We start from the raw sequence: 17,536 nt of genomic DNA, 5'->3' as shown, positions 1-17,536 counted from the left end.
TGACAGTTTTATGATCCTGTGTTTCCTTTTTGTCAAATCTGGCAGGGAAATTGACAGCTTTATTTCCCCCGATTGCGTGACATTTTGCGGTCTAATTAAGTTAACAAACTGCATGCATTGTGATGCACTCGGCCGCTCTGGAAGGCGTTCTGGTTTGAACGAATTACAAATGGCTCTTCTCTCTTCTGAAGGCTTAACCATGGAGCTGCCTCCAACAGACTGTCATAAGCTCGCACTGAGTGACTTCGGGCCCAAATCAGGAGTGAGAAGTGAAGATTTGCAAAGCTGAGCGACAGCAGAGAGCAAGCTCTTTTGACAGTGGATCAAAGATGAGTGGGAGGTCAAAGTGTACAGCTGGTGGGGATGAGGAGCAGCGGCGAGATGGAATCACATGCCAGTCGCAAGCATATTGCGGACAGAAGTCGCACACACACAACTCTCGGTGACCCGTTTCCTGCATATATCATGTAAAGAAATTAAATTCTATTCAATTAAATCTACTCTAAAGATGTCACCGTGGAGTGACTCATACAGATCAACTTTATCTGCTAAGTAAAGGTTTTAATTTCACACTCAGTAAGGGAGAAGAGCATTGAGTGCTTTCATCACTGTAGCTTCAGTCTGCTCAGTCCGGCTCCCATTGCAGGCCAACAAATTAGACCTCCAAGATGAGATGAGGGATCTTTCATATTATAGCTAATGGTGACAAATGAGACTGGGTGATAGCTGCAGCACATCTAGAAATGTGTGGCAGTTTCTTTTTGGCAAATGCCATTAGGATCCGCTTGTTTGCCATGCTAATCAAAACTATGGACAGTTTTTTAAATTTTTTTTCACCCTCATAGCGAGTGAAAAGACATTAGGCTTGTGATTTTGGAACTAAAAGACCAAAAAAAGAAATTGAGACTTTTTTCCCCCCAGTCTCTCTTTTCTTCATGGTCATTAATTGCACTTGGTTCTAAACCACTGCCTCGTTCCTCGTGTCAGGGATGTTAGCAGGATATTTGGAGTGAAATGTTGACACAGTCAACATAGGGGGAGCTAAATATAAAACGGATGCTGTTATGCTAATGGCTGCCACTGAATAATTCAAGCATGGATGATAATAAAAATGGAAAAAGGGGGGACCTGTCGAGCCACACCGCCGCATGTGTCACGGCAGGGCACTAATTTGCTGTCAAGCCTTATACTATACTTCTTCCGTCAACCCCCCCTCTCTTTACCATTCAACTGTGAAGATTAGTAAATATTTTGTCTGTCTCTTTGCTGATCGTAAATAGTCTGGAGGAGACAGTGAAAAAGGGGGTAGCAAGGAGCTGGTTTGGCGGGGCCCTGGCAGCCTGGGGAATTTGACTCAGGAAGGCTGGAGCTGCTTTGCTCGATGCTCTCTGTCATGTGTTCTCAGGAGAGGCCGAGAGTGTGCGGAGGAGAACAAGCTCGCCTCCTCCCTGCACGTTGCAGGCCATCAGGGCCGACACACAAGGGTGAAGGCCATGTCAAAAGGCAAGGAGAAAAAAGAAAAGAAAAAGAAAGACGGAGACAAGAGCAGGTCTCCAAATTGGGAGAGGGTTCTTTCTTTTTTGGGCTCGTCTCACCGTCGCCTTCCCCTGCTTTTGCCTTCGCTGTGGAGAACCTCTCCTGTCACACAGCCCCCATCTCTTGGCTTTCTTTCCTCTCTCTTTTTTTTTTACCCCTCTCTGTTAAATCAGTGGATACCTGCCAAACACTCACACTGCATCATCCGATTCCAGAAATAGTCACACGAGATAAATGCACACACAGCTCCTATCCACGTGTACACAAAATGCAGATGTACACTCGAGCACACATGTATACTCTTTCCTCTCTGTTGCACAGCTCCCCCAGCGAGCCACGGTGTGTGTAGCGGGTCGATAATGAGACGCATGCTTTGGAATTAACTGTAATTAATATCACATGTGAGGTAAAAGATGTAGTCGTACCCACACGTTGGCAGCTGACATATAAAAACACGGCTCAGAGGTGTATGGTGACGTGATGAATGGCCACCGCGGCCATTAGCTTTTCATTTATTTTATTCAGGTGTTTTGCCATATTTGCATAAAGTCCCCATGTGTTGGATCCAGTGCTGCTCTCATTAACCGCATCCAGCTCTTCCCCTGGTTTTCCTGCAGTATCCCTGTCCTGGGAATGGTCCCACACTATTTAGCACTGTCCCCAGGTATTGCTTCTATATTTCCTTCTACCTATTCCGGATGCTCCCATAAATAAAGACCTCTCTTCCTGGCATAATGCATCTTAATTCCCAGCTTTCCACGAGGCACACTGTGGCCCTTTTCCCTGGCTCCGTGCTCAGCTGGAGTAAGCTTCCTGAGCCGGATGCAGAAAATGCAAACGTTTTCACCCTCTCACTCGCTTTCAGTTTAACATTAATGATGTTATTTTACATGGAGGCATGAAGATGAAAGATGGTGCACAAAGACGTCTTTAATGAGGAGTCGTAAAAAAGACTTTGGGCGTTTACTAAAAATATTTGAAATAAGGAAATAGCTTGTCGCTTGCTTTTTATCGATTAATCCCGTTTTATGATAAGCAATAAACATGGGGATGACTCTAAACGCGACCACTATCACTATAAGTATGGAAAAGCAGAGCCAAAATGCACTGTGGTCATTTGTATTCAAGACTGGAGAAAATAAGGAAGTAAACTTCAAAGTCCTTGTACCCAGCTGGACCTGGCTTTTTTAAAAATCTCATTTAAAAGCAAGGGATGAGCTTCCATTACCTTTATCTTTTGAATTAGATTTACTTCATTACTGCTATAGAAACATAATGGCAAATCAATTTTTTGATACATTAGTTAAGTGCTAACTCACGAGCCCACTCGCCACCCCCACCCAAAAAGAAAAAATCAAACTTTGGGTGAAAAGTTGCCCCTGACGTCCATAAATTAAGGAAGATACATGTTTAATAACTAAGTGATGACTCTAAGTCATTCTTTGTGGCCCTTTGCATCCTCCTCTGGCATGCTTTTGTCATTATTTTACATTATGCTACATCCCCGGGGCCATTTCACAGAGATAAAACAGGAATATGCGGTGCAAGTTGAACATTAGTTCATTATTTAGCAACACTGACTCCTGAATTAAAATACATGTTGCTATGCACTGAAAATGATATTAATAGGGGAAAGGGGGAAAAAAACGTGACTTCAGGTTTAAGCTGGTAATTCATTATCGTTGAACGCGCAGTCATTCACTCCTCCTGATTTCACCTTTTTATAATCTGAAAATAATTAAAGGTGTCGAATCACAGAGTGAATAACCAGCGACGAGTTTATTCCGTCTGCATTAAACATTGCTGACGCTGTCCTTCCAGCGTTTAAGCGAAATGGGTAAGGCTTTAAGGTGTCAGCTGAGCAGAATATGAATTTCTAAACAATTTCTTCGAAGGAAAAGCGCAGTCTCGCATAAAAATAAATAAATAAAAATGCCAGTGCCAGTTACATCTGTACGTGGGCGTAAAAATATTATGAGGTGTAAAATTTAAGGGTGGGAAAATGCATTGTGAGGCTGAAGGAAAGAGACGCGCAGACAAAATACTGCAGATGATGTGGATGCCTGTGAAACTGTTGGCAGACGTTATCAGTGATATGTAAGAGAGATTACCCTTGAAAAGTAGCTTTGTCTGGTGCAACAGTAAGCTCATAGTCTGTGTCAAGAGTCATTTTTGAATTTGCAGCTTTGCAAATATGTTTAATAATCTCAGTCCTCGACTGTCCTCTGTTTTTGAAGTTTGACTTTTGTTGGATTTGCGAGCAAAACTCCACCGAGCCTTTGTTGTGGTCTTCTTTCTTTTTTTGTAATTTTTTTTTGTCATTTAACTTCTTTTAAAATGGTGCCGGTCTCAGCTTTTGTGTCAGGGGTTTTGTTCCTCCAAAACAGATTTTTCTGGTACTACCCTAATGAGACCCTCTCACCGTTTCCATGGAGACAGTCACAAAACTGTCAAGTTTCCACTCGTTCAAAAATCTTGTGGGGGGTGTTCTGCAACTGTCAGAGACACATTTTCAAACAGCACATCGTTTCTTTCAAAGGTGAACCTTTCATTTTTGGTGAATTCAGCCAGTTTGCGAATCCTTTTATCAAAACACACAAGCCTCGCTGTGTCGAAGAATGCCAACGATGCCGATTGTTGAATAAATAAGGCGCATAAGCAGCTGAGCCGTTGTTAAGTTGTCGGGTTGGCTTTCTGGAAAGCTTTCGATGGCTTGCGTTGCAGATTGTGACCGTTAAAGCCTCCATCAGAGGGGCGAAAACAAAGCACCGCAATGAACATGTCAGTAATAGTAATTCTGCTAATGAATCATAGCATCAAGACAGAAAAGAAGTGTCTGAACTGGCGGCTTAGATGACAAGAAATACAATTTTCTTTTCATTCATGATGCAACAGAGGATTTCCCAACCGTGGCAACTTGCGCAAAAATTAGAAATTGCCAAGCTGACCTTCACTGCCGTCACTGACATCAGTAGGACACACAGGGCTTTGATTTGTGCTCTGGTTTAAGAGTCAGTGCCCTGCAACAAGGAAAAAGTGACCACAAAGGACACTGAGGGATTGAAGAACATCAAAGCCTCCTCCCACATGCTAGCTCTTTTTTTTTTTTTGGAGAGAAGACTTGTGTGTGCATACGTGTGTGTAGGTGCTCCTCAATCGGACCCCAGAGTGTTAATGCACCCCTTGGTTTCGTACAGCGTGTAAGACCTGCAGATGAGCCCTGTCAAACCACACCTGTGTACCTGTCATTTTTCTGCTGGGATGCTTGTCCTGGCTGGGAAACATTAGATGAGGCACTAGAAGAAGAAGAAAAAAAACCTCACCGTCTGGCCTTCATCTTTGCATGCAGAAATACACTCAGGAATACAAGCACAACGCACACATAAGCAGCCACTGATGCTCTGTCAAACAAACACACACACACGCAGGGGAGCAGAATTCAACTCATATAGCTTTATTTTTATTTCCCCCCCCTCCTCGTCTTCACAGTTTCTTATTCTACCTAAATGTCCTCATTTCTGTTCACACATATTTTGGCGCACTGAACCGTGTGAGAGACGGCCCCTTCTCAGTGAGCGGATCCAGACGTCAATCAAACAGCACATGGCATGCCTCCCTGAGAGTGACAGGTGATGCAGATGCACATTTCAGGAGACGAGCCGGAGCGACACAGCACTGCTGGCAAAACAATGAGGACAGGAGGGAAGCAGGGCCGCACGTTGCATTTATTAAATAAGACAGGGACATGGACGTGGACCGCAAGGAGCGGAGATCGGCTGCGCGTTGTAACATGGCATTCATAACACTGAAACAAAGCATGCCGGGTGTAATGCTATTTAAACCTCGTGAGTAGTGGGAAATTGAAACTGCTGACAGTTCTGTCTTTGCAGGCTTTAAGATCTTTTAATGCCATCAAGTGGCAGTTAGTCACAGGCTTTCTTTAAGGTGAACGATGCGGTCAAAGTGTGAGCTTTGTAGTCAGACCCTGTTGTCCTCTGTGAGAGGCTGCTGAGGAGAGAGTGAAGGAGAATGGGGGTGTGGGGGGGAGGAAGATTAGCCAGTGCCTGTCTTCAGGCGGCGGGCCACAAGGCAGGTGAGAGGTGAGAGGCAGCCAAGCGAGAGGAGACTGAGGGGGGTGGAGGTCTGAGTCAGAGAGCCCACAGCGACCTCCCCACGTCCCTCCAGCAAAAACGCACATACTGTATTCATGTAGGAAGACCATAAGTTTCGGAGGATGACCCAGAGCTCATTAAGCCACGCAGTGAAAACTAATCCTAAAGTCGTACTGGAGCTTATCACAGCTACGGTAACAAAAACTTGTCTGTAAATACAGCTAAAAATACTTTTGGAATATCAGTGGAAATTCAAATTGTCTGTTTCCCCCTCAGAATAATTCTATTTTTGTTTTTTGGGTTTTTTTCCCTCCTCTGTCTCTCCCTCTGTTTCCTCTCCTGTCTGTCTCTCATTCTTCACTTGACTGAATAATCTACTGGCATTTCGGCAAAAAGAAATGTCAAGGTCATTTGACTTTGTCTTTCTCCAGTTACTGATCTTTTCTTGATGCACGTGAGAAAATATGGCACTTTTTTTTCTTCGTCTTTTCTTAATTAGAAAAGTCAGATATTAAGCTCGTCCATATGAATGTGTATGTTTTCTTTTGCCGCTAGAAACTGCAGAGTCACGTCTGGGAGCAGACTGAGCGTGAAGCTTCATTTGGGATTGATGGGATGAGATGTCTGTAATGGAACAAGGAAGAACATGATCCTGTGGTTGTAGTCTGCCTCTATCATGAGCGCCATCACCTGTCTGCTTTAATATCTGATGCATGAGCAGCTTCTAAGGTTCTAAATGAGTCCTGTTTTGCAGTTTAACCTCAGAGTTAGAAGGTGACCATTTTTAAACATGCTTTCTGAACTTCCATAAACATGCCAAGTCATGCAAACCACCCACCCCACCCCCAATACCCCTCTCCGGCTGCCCTCTGGGACATTAAAGGCATATTTACCTGAGCTGCAGCCCTTTAAGTGCCCCGATCATTCCCTGTGTCACAAGCAATCCACCAAGGCCACCGTGTGTTTAATTAAAAAGACAAGGTTTACCCGAGAATATATCCCTCCAGCATTCCACATACATTTCAATGAGATGCATCTTATTTCCGCTGCAAAAGGAGAGTGATGGAATTTCAAATGGCAGCATAATTATGGTGTGCTTTTCCTTCTGACAGAAAATCAGTAGCCGGTCCTCCAGGTGGAGTTAGCTAGGCTGAGCGGAGCTGATTAGAGGCCATCAGGGGAGAGAATACACCTTTAACAACATTGACGCCAAAGCTCAGAATGGGGCTGTATTAGCATACATCTCAGCCATGGGCCATGCAGATCATTTAGGAGTCAATTATACAGCTACTGTTAGAAAAATATTGTTGCTCTCCTGGTCCTTTGATGAATGGTGCCTCACCTTGACAGTACCAATTACATATTAGAAGCTGATAAGCAAAGAAGACTACTGCGACATCCAGGGGAGACTCTCTGTACGGTCACAGAACATGAAGTTGTTTTAACACAAGTGTTGGTATTTGAGTTAATTATACTGAGAAATGTACTATGTACATATTTACTGTTAAATGTGGAGAAAAAAATAACAGCAGAGATAATTGTAGACATCACTTTTTAATGAAGTCTGACTAACTGGCATTTCCTCTTGCTAATTACTTTGCCAATTAATTTTCTATTTATTTATTTATTACTATATCAACTTTGTATTTATAATTATATATTTGTATATATAGGATTTGTACTTTTTTTCTGCTACACTATGCAACACAGGTTAACTTTGCTCCTATTGGAAATTAAGTTAAAGGCAAAAAATGCTGGACCGCAAATCATGTGTTTGGAGTTTTTGTGCTAGTTTTGTAGTTACTGTCACTGCTGAGTCTTGTGAGTCTGACCCCACACTGAGGATACTTGGGCAAGTTACATGAAAACTAGACTCGTTTTGTTATGTACAGCTGTTCAACTGCCAACTACTGCTGTGTAGACACAGCCGAGATGGCCTGCTGAAGTCAGAATGAGGAAGAAGGTTGTTTAAGTGACTCTGAATGTGCCATGGTTTTTGGTGCCAGGAGGGCTGGTCTGATTATTTCAGAAACTGCTGATCTACTGGGAATTTTCAGCACAACTATCTCTCCTGAATGCTCTGGAAAAATAAAGGAAATATCCAATGAGCAGCAGTTTTCTGGGTTTGTTGATACCAGTGGTCAAACGAGAATGGTCAGACTGCTTCAAGCTGATAAGAAAACAACATCATAAAGTTTAAATAATCTCAAACTGTTTCTTTGAACATGACAATCAGTTGGCTGTGCTCAAATGACCAAATGAGCACTTCTGATGGAACAGGAGATTTCCATCATGGATGTGCAGCCGACAAATCTGGAGCAACTCTGTGACGCTTTCGGGTCAATGTGGACCAAAATCTCTGAGGAGTGTTTCTTTGAGGAATGTTTCCAGCTCATTGAAGGTAAAAGAAGTTCCAACTTGGTACTAGCAAGGTGTAACTAATGAAGTGGCCAATCAGTGTATAACCAACTACTAAGAAAGTTATTAATCACTATACTAGTAGTAATATGCTCAGTCCTTCCCCTCACACCCAACCAGTCACAGCAGATAGCTGAGCCTGGTTCTGCAGGTTTCTTCCTGTTAAAAGGGAGGTTTTCCTTCCCACTGTCACTAAAGTGCTTGTTCATAGGGCCTTGTCTGATTGTAAGGGTTTCACTGTATTATTGTAGAGTCATTATATTTCAATATTAAGTGCTATATACATTATATAAAACTGAATTGAACTGAATTTTTAAACCCTTTTTCTTCTTCTTCTTTTTAAAAAATCAGACTTATTGACTTGTAGTCCTTGAACAAGACACTGAAGCTCACTTTGCTCCCAGTGGCAAATGAGAATCTAGCATTGGTAGTTCTGCCACAATCTTATCTCTGAATGTTTTTGAATGAAGGGGGAAAAAAACCACGCTTTTTAAGACTGTTTGGAAAGTTTGAAAGTGTAGATTATTCGAAGAAAGAGATGTCAGCCTCCAAGAAGGACAGCAAACAAGCTTACTCTCAAATGCCAAATTAACTGTAAAAAGTAATCACGCTACTATATCCTCCTTAAGAGGCCTGTTGCTAACCATCACTATGGCTCTTAACCATGGCAATAAGTGACCACTTCTCCAAAATAATAACAATAATCTTTGTTGTGTGTAGTGAAAAGTGTCTACTCGGACAACACCCACATACACTTTCCTGCAGCTTTGACAACCATCTTAGTAATGCTGTGTATTTTGCGGCAACTGTATCACCGCGCGGGTTCTTCAGGGCAAAGAAATGGCCTTGAGTTTTCCCAAACACCCACGATACACACAGCTCCGGTGTGCTTTTTTATTGTCTCGGTTCTGTTTTTTTTATCCACACTGTGCAAGGACAAACAGTATCTTCGATCTCCATCACTGACACAATGCAGGCAATCACTCCATGCCACTTGACTCTGATGGGCTGGCTGTGACTAGACAGCGCCCCACACATCAAACCAAAGTGGAATGATTACTAGTTACTCAGCCAGCCAAGTGTAGGCTGTGGAGCTATGATTTGCCCAAAAAAGCACAATTTAAGGAGACATTAAAACATGACTGCTGTTGATGCAATAATCAGAAGTTGTCTACTGATGACATGAGACGGCAGACATGGGCGTACACAAACCCCGTGCACACAGACACTCTCACACTCACACATGGAAATATTCAGATGTATAATCAGTGTTACAAAAACACAGTACAGCGTGCTGGCAGACTTTTTAAAAAAAAGGTTTTTGCACTACCATATGTTCACAAATGACCTTGCATTACTTTCAGAATAATTTACATCCTAAAATACATCTCTGTTATGAAAGTGAAAATGAAAGTGTTGTCACATGTGTACAAACTGGAAAGTGGTTCTGAAAATGTTTCTCTCCCTGTCTTTTTTTTTGTCGTTGTTAGCTCTTTGCAGGCGAGGTGAAAGTCGACCACTTGTAATGCTGTTGCTAGGAGCCATCAACGGAAATGTCAGTCGACTCAGCAAGTGATGAGATTTGACATATGGCATCAAAGCATCATTAGACCCGCACCTGCTGCAGATGGAGTCTGCTCTTTCGCAAGGGGTTCAGCACCAAGGGGAGGCCTATTGAGGGATAGAGAAGGATAAGATGACCGGTAACACATTCTCATTGTGTCTGAATTACAATCTGTTCTGGTGTATTTAAAAAATATCACAAAGGCCATTTTATTATGTGAGGAATGTCATTGTATTTCGTTATTTTTCAGGTCCATGGAAAGGCAAGCCACTTAGTGGGATTTAACCTTAAAAAGACCAGAAAATAATGACTGTAACCATGAGCCTGAGCCTGTTAACTTTTTTTGTACAAATTCTTGCACAGTATTAATTCTTTCATTTATAAAGCAGGGCCACAAATTTGAGCTTAAATACAATAAATTCACTCTAGAAATATATGCTGGATAGAGACTTTTGCCCTGATTTCTGAAGTCAACTTCAACAGTAGTTTCCTGTTGTCGGCATGGTGGCTCAGCGGTTAGCATGCTAACCTCACAGCAAGAAGGTCACAGGCTTTCTGTGGGGAGTTTGCAAGTTATCCCCCTGCAAGCTGAAGTTTTAGTCCCTTTGACCGAGGCACTGGCATACACCTGGGGTTGGCCTCTAGAAGCCACACTGTGGATTCCCACAGCTCCTAATGCTTAGGGTTTGTTAAAACCTAGCATCAAAGTATCTCTAGTCTGAGTCAGTAGTGCCAAGGAAGTGCCGGTTACAATGAAAAAGTAACCCTGTGAGATTATAGCAATTGCACTTTCACAAAAGCAAGATGATAGACATTCTTTTCCTAATAGAATCATCGTAGAGTTTTTTCTGTGCTGCCATAAAAAAACTACTTTGTGCCAAATACAAAGTGCAACTAAAACTAAAGACCAGTTGCACAGATGAGCAAAAAAATGCATAAAACCTAATTAGCATCTCTGTCATCCAGTCTACCTTGTTGCTGTACTTAATGGCAGATGTAGAACGTTGCTTGCTGCAAAGTCAAAGAGCCAAATCATGAACTCTTTTATTTATCAGCTTACATTTAGCAGTTTCATGCAGCCAGTCTCTATTGCAATGTGTTCAGTATGACGAGGGATCTGCTTTGGAATTCACCTTGTTGGACTCGTTGGGTAGATGAAGCATAGAAGGGAATTTATGCAAATTTCAGAACTCTGTCAGCTAGAAACAACATTTCTATACAACAACATTGCAATAATTTGCTTCCTTATTATGTTGCTTTGTTAACTGGATCATATCAAGGCATAATTTTTAGTTGTAATACAAGAAGTACATTTATGGCCGGCCTCTCAGTTTGCAGGAGGTGGTTGGAAAGGACTCTCACACCATTAGCCAGATTTAACTTCAATGATCATATCTATAGGTCTGTGGTTTTGTTCAAATCTATTAAAAAAAGAAATTAGGTAGTCCTGCAACAACTAAAATCACTGTGAATCTTTTCTGTGTCAAATCAGACGGCATGCGTTCTCAACCCTTATCATATCTTGTGAGAAAAATGTAATTATACATTATTCCAGATGCAGATTACAGATGGATATAGGTGCTAACATGCATATTTTAAAGGGCAGTAACTGGTAAATGTAATATTAGTGGTCTAATGTGTTAATGCAACTTTTTCTTAAACAAAAAAAGGTAATCATATCACAAATTTGTCCCTTAAAAGACTGCCCCTTCCAGTGTAGATGTGCAGAAATATCCTTTTAGAGTCGCTTTTGCATACTTGGACGCGTTGCAATACCAAATAATAAATAAAAGGATGGTGTAATTAGTCTTTCTCTGAGAGTAAACTTCCTTCTTAGAAAGTAAACTTCTTAGTAAACTTTCTTCTTAGAAGGTTCAGTGCAGAAGAAACCCCCAATTGCCTGCTACTGTACTGCAAAAATCATCTATGTCCATAATGTGTCAGAAAAAAAACAATTTAACGTGCTGCATCCCAGAAAAGTCACTTCTCCACTCCAGATAGCTCCATTTTCTTGACAAATGTTTGGTGTGCGCAGCGAGATGCCACATGGAGCCTGCGTTTGAAGTACATCAAGACAATTGTTGAGTTTCTGAGGTAGAAAAGTTACCGAAAGAGAAAGCTAAAACTTAGAATAAACTTCCTTTGTGAGGCCTTGTAAGATCTTTCATCAGATCTCGCGGCTTCGATTAAGCTGTATTGATTTAGACTGGAGAATCTCTATCTCATTCTGTGCTTAGTTTCCTTACCAACCAGATGGTGCCAGGACTTTCTAAATTAACATAAAAATAAAGGTTTAAACACAAGATGTTTTGATTAACAAATTTTCCAACAAATACTTGAATTCCAACCAGCGAAAGGTAAGAAAATCAAAGTGACAGCTCTCCATTGTGGATGGATTCTCTTTGTACGCATGCTTCAAACAAAGCGCCGACATCGGATCGTCAGTTGTTCGTTTCCACGTGAAGAGCCCGACAATAAAAGCACACAGAGCCGAGTCAATCTGGGTATGGACGGAAAGATTTACTCAAACCACGATCATTTTATCACCAGGCCAATTATGGAATAATGAGGACCTACATCATAGATAACCGCATACTAGTGACTCGGATGCTTCAGAAGCACGTGAATATGACTATCTGCACTACACACAGACACACACACAGCTGATTGGTGGATACTGAAGCATGGACATTAGCGTGGCATGATGAATGACTATTTTCCTCTTTCTCAGCATTGCAATACGTTTTAATACAGTGTTGCACTGTACCTTTTCCTGCATCTCTTCCCTTACAAGGAATCTCTTTTTCTTTATTAAAAACCATTAATTATACTCGACACATCTAATGTGTATGAATGACTTGTAAGGGAAGTAGTACAATAACAGATATATTAATAATTATTGAAAGTGAGGCATGATGTCAGCTAATTAATAATGCTAAAAGCAAATTATTTTCAGAATAGGCTTCAGTAGCTTACGTTACACAGCCAAACACAGGCTTTATGTCTGAATTATAGTTGCATTCACAGTAATAACAAAGGACGCTGAAAAGCCCATGTCGTATGCTATTACTCCACTTCCTTCTGAACTCTGAATGCTCGCAGAAAGTAATTTAAAGATGCCTAAAGGTACATTCAAGGGCTGCGAAGCATTGGAATTGAAATGAGCGGCAGCAAAACACCTCGAGCGCAAATATTTGTAGGAACATAAATAGTTTCAATAAAATTTTAGTCAAGAGTAAAGGGATAATCAAAAGATTAGTAACTTAAGTGTAAGTGTTACTTTCCCTTTGTTTTGTGGACAGCTGTGTGAAAAGTACTCTGTGATGTATCACCAGACCAAAGCAATGAAATGAGAGATGAATAATGGCCCCTGTCAATATAAAAGTAAAACGTCATTCAGATACAAACAATGTGGAGTGATTAATTGTGTTTTCATTTCATGAGATTTGGTGTTTCTCTGATTACAGTAGACTTAATCTGATTGTCATCATTTTGAATTATGAGCAAGAGCTGCATACTGTAAAGTGCACTCCCAAGTTCTGTGGCATTGAAAAAAATATTTTTGTGCTTTTATTCTTCGCGATAATAATAGAGCCTGTGTGAGAAGAGAGAGAAGAAAGAGCCAAATGTATTTCTGAAATACTGGATTCTGAAATTATCCTGTGGGATGACACTGCATGGTCTTAATCAAATCAATGCAGATGGCAAAGGCAATTAAGTTTTTGTGTGGGCTTCTGCTAATTTTGTGGCTGGCCAACGGCAAGTGTGTTTTATTTTATCACCCAGCACTGCAACTTCAGCATGTTAAAGGCTGCGCAGGGGAAGAAACACAAGACCTTCATGCTAGTAGCTGTTTGTGATTGCACATGTGAAAAAAAGAAAGGGCACTCTCTTCCAAGTCAAAGGTTTTACATATCGGAACATCGTGAAAATGATCTGGCCCTTACCAGCTCTGAAAACTAAGTAAACGCAACCTAAGATGAACAACACGTGAAGTTTTACGCTGTGTCTTTAATTATTTAACAAAAAACTGAGACAAAATGCCGAAGCAAAGTGTGAAAAGCAAAGCATCCTTTTTAAAATTTGCATTAAAAACAAAGACAAAAATTGTGGAAGTCTCTTGCAAAGACAGTTGTCTTTATTCAATCATTTATTTATAATTTCTGGAAGTTAACTTAAGGTTTTCTCCTCTTTTTAGGTGATTAATCTTCTGCATACCGAGAATGTGGGGCCATTTTGAGCCATTAGATGGTTGTTGAGATATTTCACACACACACAAAAAATCAACAATGCCAACTTCATAAAGGCTTTAGAGATAACTTAAGGCTATAACAGGTCCTGTAAAGATTTATAAAGTTTTGAGGTATTTCAGAGGGAAGTAAAATGGTGAAATATAAAAGAAGATGAGAGTATGAAAATAAGAATATAAAAACTGGTAGGGCAGTTAATTTGCTAATTACCTGTCGGGACTCCTGTGCCATCCCTAACACACATACAGTATGAGTTCATTTACTGGACAAACCCTCAGTATGTACACACACACACACACACACACACACAGAACTAGCTCCTTATCAATGCACTCCAGAGGATTTGATGGCTTTCAGAGCCCGCCCCTCTTATTATGGTCATCTTCCGAGCACATTCACAGTGGGAGGATTGAGGGGACTGAATCTGTTTCCAGCATCATTCAGAAAATTCAAAGAGGCCCTCAACAGGGAAATGAGATGGATGATTTTTTCCCCCATTTTTATGTATCCATGGAACACTTCACAGTAATATGCTTTCACTCTATTTTACCTTCCCCTGGTATTTGGCTTCAACTCGCAGGCTAAGGCCCCTTTTTCCATTTGGAAGGCTGGCGTCTCGAGATAAAGACACTGAAAACAAAAAGGAGAGGAGATGATAGGATGCTGGGAATGATTCTGACTGACTGGAGTGGCTCCGGATCTACTGTGTGACCTTTTGTCTGAATTGGTGAGACCCATTTCAGTGGGATTATAAGCTCTTGTAAACACAATGCAGTTAAGAGCGAAAAAAAAGAAACAAAGAAACAAAAATATGACATTACAGAACGAGTCAAACTACACCCATGCCACACAGCAATCTCACTCTTTATTCTGCCATTTCCTACAATTTGATCCTACATCCTACATCATACATACACCCTTTCTGCGTTTGCTTCAAGCGCAGGGAAAAAGATGTGATTACGGGAATTTTTGCACTCTTGCCCCAACAGAATAGAATTTCCGTAAGCAGGACCGCGCTGCGACGAGTTGTTTACACACACCGAGAGACGAGGAGGTTGATGCCATCTGGCCTAACCGAGAAGCAAGCCCAGAGAACTGCTATCACATGTAGATGCTCCTTCTGCCCTCGGTCCCATTGTGCATGATGTAGAGGCAGTTCAGGAAAAAGCAGGGGGTTTTTTTCTTTTGATTATATTCTTGCAAAGCCAGGGTATGTTTTTTTCATTCTGGCCCTTTCAGTCATTGTTTGAGGAAGTCATTATTTTCCCTAGCAATTACATTCACTCCATTCCCTGTGGCAAGGACAGCGAAAGATGAAATGTTCAGATTGCCTGGGGTTTAGCATTCAACGGCATCAAAATTTAGATGATCAGGCTTGTAAAAAATGTACAGTTCACCTAACCAATAAAAGTATTTTTTTAAGGTAGGCTAAAAAAAACAACAACAAAAATTTGTAGTGCCAATAATTCTTGAGGGCTGGGTCATCTTCTATCAAATGCTATGTCGATTTCAGTTTCCACGACGATGGAAAAACGCGCTTTTATTGTGGCCAAGGCCACAGTTTGCTACTGACCTTTGGTACAAACATGAATGCTTATGTCAACCCACAGCATCAAATACTACAGTTTTGACTTCTGCTCTACTCTAGCTGTGGAGACCGTGATTCCTTTTACACTTTTTTGTGTGTTTGTTTTGTTGACTTTGATACAAATGAAGTATTGGGCCATATCTCTTAATATCTTTGGATGTTTTCCAAAGATATTGCCACAGGTATATAAAACAAATTTGTAAAACATTCATGTGGTACTGTGGCAGAAATGTCAGATCATGTACAATTTCTGAGCAGGGTTACCAAGTGCTGAGGGATGTAGTGTTTAAAAGTTGCTACCTCTCAGTTGACTAAATACCCGGAAAGCTCCAAACCTACTTTGGCATTAACGTCAGCAGAACATTCATGGCATGGGTTTCCATGTCCAACCACCCTGTAGGTGTGATTGTCTGTACCTGTTTCTGTGTCATCTCATCCCAAATTGTTTGGCTCCTGTTCCTACTCCAAAGCCATCAGATGCTTCACCAGAGCTTGTTCCTCTGTCCCCTCTTTTAATTGTGATGCCTGGACCTCTCCGTGGTTTCGCCTCATCTGCCTGCCTCTTGTTTACCCTCCTGGTCAGCCTCCAGCAAGGACCCATCTTTGCCACTGGACTCCTCCACAGCCATCACAGATCAACCCTTCTGAGCAATCCCTCCTGCACCATGCGCCCTTGCACCCTTCCCTGCCTCTAGGCCATCTTCTAGTCTGACTTTATGAGCAGTAGCTAAGTTCTGAGCTGCCTCTGGGCTGTACTTCAGAACAGCTACCTGTTCCTCTATAATCCTGCTACAGGACCATCCGACCAAGCCCCTGGAATCACCTGCTCCAATTTTATGGGGGTGGGGTCAAATGTGATGCCCCAAGGGTCCTGAAGCACACATTTGTGACTCGTGTCACAGCAGGTGTGTCAGTATGAACATAGGACACCTTGTGTGTCTCTCTCTGACTGCAGAGTTGGTCAATTTGACAACCTCGGCGTGGGAACGGGCTTTACAAATAAATGCACATGACTGAAAAGATACAACTGACATCAGCACCACTGGAATTGCACATAAGAAAGCTTCATATGCTTGCACACAAAGCACTGACCACACACACATTTACAAAAACACTTTAGACTGTGATGAAGATGAAAGAGAGGAAAAGAACTGGAAGCCAAATCTGCCCTTGGGGCACAATAATTCACCAGTAAGCTGCCATCGCAAGTCGCAAGATTAGGTCTGAATCATATTTTTTCTCCACGACCATCGTTTTTCTTCTGCCATGATTAGCATGAGGTTTGAGCTCTGACGCCAGCTGCAGCCTTGCACTTAGGCCCTTTGTCTGTGCAAGTCTGAAAGCAGAGCAAAGGAAAGAGAAAAGTAGTGAGCAAGCATGGAAAAAATAAAGGTAAAGAGTGGAGAAAAAAAGTCTGCAGCAAATGAATGAAGCAGTGACTTCCTAATGACAGGACCACTTTATGTGATTGGAGGGAGGAAAGAAAACTGGCAGCAGCATTTCTAAGGAATCAGCCAATGAAAGATATGAGAGTGAACAATTTATTTGCACTTTGCTTCTTACCAATATATCAGTCAAAATCGTGCCATTGTGTTTATGTGGACAGCTGCGCTTATTTAAGACCTAACATTAGACAGAAAAGTAGAGTCAAATATATCTACAATTTTAGTCTGCATAGCCAGCTCCAAGCCAAGACTATTTAATGAGAGTCTGAATTAATTCTCTTTCATTTACTTTAATTTTGAATTTTAATTTTTATTTTTACCCCTCTATGAACTGCCACCTGTCATGGTGGAGGAGTCTGCATGTTTTATTGATCCCAGAAACTATGCTCTCCTGGGCAGTTTTCCCCTTGTATGGTATCCCAAAGCAAATTGGTCCATAATGAGGAGCAAGACTAAGTACAGTTTAAAAGAATACTACGAAGAGACAATTAAGGTACCACATCACTGCAGACACAGTGCCAGGGATGCAAACTCTGAATTAGTCTCTTGTGGTGAAGAGAGAGTTTAGGATGAAGTTGAAGCTGCCAATGCGTTACCAACATCCTAGCATAAACCACAGCTAC

The 17,536-nt window shown here is 41.5% G+C and overlaps 1 long non-coding RNA gene across 3 annotated transcripts in view; it reads left to right on the top strand.

Annotated features, from left to right (window-relative positions):
- LOC102076222 (uncharacterized) overlaps positions 1-11,628 on the top strand; it is a 36,644-nt gene extending 25,016 nt beyond the window's left edge. For all 3 annotated transcript variants that reach the window (XR_003221800.1, XR_269497.4, XR_269498.4), the window contains exons 4-5: positions 9,557-9,769; positions 9,881-11,628. This is a non-coding gene — a long non-coding RNA (uncharacterized LOC102076222). The remainder of the gene's footprint in view (positions 1-9,556; positions 9,770-9,880) is intronic.
- Positions 11,629-17,536: the final 5,908 nt, after the last annotated feature.

Source organism: Oreochromis niloticus, linkage group LG9, assembly GCF_001858045.2.
Source record: "Oreochromis niloticus isolate F11D_XX linkage group LG9, O_niloticus_UMD_NMBU, whole genome shotgun sequence".
In the NCBI taxonomy this organism is placed as follows: domain Eukaryota; kingdom Metazoa; phylum Chordata; class Actinopteri; order Cichliformes; family Cichlidae; genus Oreochromis; species Oreochromis niloticus.
This window is presented reverse-complemented; position numbering and strand designations above follow the sequence as displayed.